Raw genomic sequence first — 2,311 nt, forward strand, 5'->3', positions numbered from 1 at the left:
GGCCGTTTTTGCGAATATTGCACTAGAGGTCAGTCAGCTAATTTTTTGTTACTCCTTATTGCCAATCATGTTTGAGTTTTATGAGTCCCTGAAAAGTGGTTTTTTCCTGGTACTACTGGAAAATGGTCCACGATTTTTCTTTCGCGAAATTCTTCTTTCGGCCCAAACCGATGTAATACCGCGTTTGCATATTGCCTAGAGGTCATCCAGCTAATTTCCCGTACGTCCTTAGTCCTGCAATCAGGTTGAGTTTTTATGATCCCGAAAATGTGTGGTTTGTTCCTGTACTACTCCGGGAAAATGGTACGATTTTTGTCCGATAAAGCGTTTTGCTATTCGCCAAACGATGTCAGCTACCTCCGACTCTTGCAATCGTTGTATTAAGGTCAGGAAGCAGACTAAATTTTATCGTGTAAACCGCCTTACATTGCCATATATAACAGTGAGTTTTATGATCCCTGAATGTGTTTTTCCGTAAAAACTGGAAAATGGTACGACTTTTCCGAAATTTTTCTTTCACCAAACGACGTAAATCGCTGTTTTGCATATGCGATGGGTCAGGTCAGCTAATTTTTGCATTTTTATGGCCAATCAGTTGTGAATTTTGTGTAATTCAGTTTTTAGGTATACCTATAACTTAACTAAGCACAGCTGCAAAAATATTTTGTAATGTATTTTTATGTCATCGCATCACGTGACTTGAGAGTGTTGCCACATGTCCTTTTTAAAACGCGTCCTTCAAAATCAGGACTTGAACGCGAATTTCTCGGAAACTACAAAGTCGATTTTAATGCAGAAAAAAGATTTGTTATCAGATTTTCTGTCTCATTCATTTTATTAACTAGATTGAATAATCTATTTTTCATGAGAATCCTCAATTGTCTACTAGTGATTGACCCGTCCTTTGTACGGGACCACCACACACACACACACACACACAAACACATCCTCACACAAACACACACACACCCATCACACACACCCATCCACCACACACCCATCACACACACACACACCCACCACACACATACACACACACGGTCGCGATACGCCCTCCCTGACATGTCCCACAGAGCAGCATAATAGGCATAACTTTGAACCGCCGCCATTTTGAATCAGGATGAAATGTGATAATTTTTAGAACACATCCTCACACAAACACACACACACCCATCACACACACCCATCCACCACACACCCATCACACACACACACACCCACCACACACATACACACACACGGTCGCGATACGCCCTCCCTGACATGTCCCACAGAGCAGCATAATAGGCATAACTTTGAACCGCCGCCATTTTGAATCAGGATGAAATGTGATAATTTTTAGTAGCCTATGTCACCCAGAGTACTCTTCTTAACCTTTTGCGGACAGATTCATGTGTCACATGAAATCATGGTTCCGCCATTATGGTAGGAGAAATATAACTTAAATCTGGCGATACGGTAGGATTCATGTCCAGCATGAAGCTACAGATTTACTCGCTACGGTCGGCTTGATTTTTACAGATAGGAGGCGTTACGGTAGGACGTGCCTAGGAACTTGTGTATCTTTTGCTCCTTTCAAATGCAGACTGAAAAGCCGGTGTTTGTTTATTATGATTCCAAAGCATTCGGAATTATAGTCCGAAGATTTCCGAAGAAGACAAAAAAAAAACAGATGTTTCTATCTCAACTAGGAAAAAAAAAGAAAATAAATTAAAAGCGAGGGAACAATTTCATGTGTGACATGAAGCCTACCACAAATCGCTTTTCGGAGGTTTCATTTCCCACATGAATCCTACCGTATTTGAAAAAAATGTTTTGTTTACATCCGACTGTAACAACAACGCTTAAGGTTCATGTAGGACATGAATCCTACCGTAAGAGCGATTCTGGTGAAATTGATTCTGTACGCAAAAGGCTAATCCAGGCACATTCAAGTTTCTCAAAATTAAATTCCAAAGGCACTCGTGTATTTGATATTGATCCCAAAACTCTAGTGTAATTTTAGACCAACCGTGGGGGCACGGTTGGTCCAGTGGTAACACGCTTGCTTGCCATGCAGAAGTTCCCGGGTTCGAATCCCACCATCGACAAAAATTTGTACTCGTTTTTCGATTGCAAATATTTCAACGGGTTACTTTCTGGTGTTCTCGTATTAACCCAGCACCTAAATGGGAAGTATTGTGTCTCTTCTCGCCCATCTGATGAGAGGCATACTACGGGATGGGCATGCTACGACACAGGCCACAAGCGTCTAATGTAGCAGTTGTTCCATTGCTACGAAATTAAAACGGCGGTGGAACACTCATCTTTT

General features: G+C 41.5%; 1 protein-coding gene across 6 annotated transcripts in view; it reads right to left on the reverse strand.

The window, feature by feature from the left end:
- Window positions 1-2,311, reverse strand: part of LOC103518530 (cilia- and flagella-associated protein 57-like) — a 39,236-nt gene that overhangs the window by 15,683 nt on the left and 21,242 nt on the right. The window lies entirely within an intron of this gene.

Source organism: Diaphorina citri, unplaced genomic scaffold, assembly GCF_000475195.1.
Source record: "Diaphorina citri unplaced genomic scaffold, Diaci psyllid genome assembly version 1.1 scaffold2231, whole genome shotgun sequence".
NCBI classification, from domain to species: Eukaryota; Metazoa; Arthropoda; class Insecta; order Hemiptera; family Psyllidae; genus Diaphorina; species Diaphorina citri.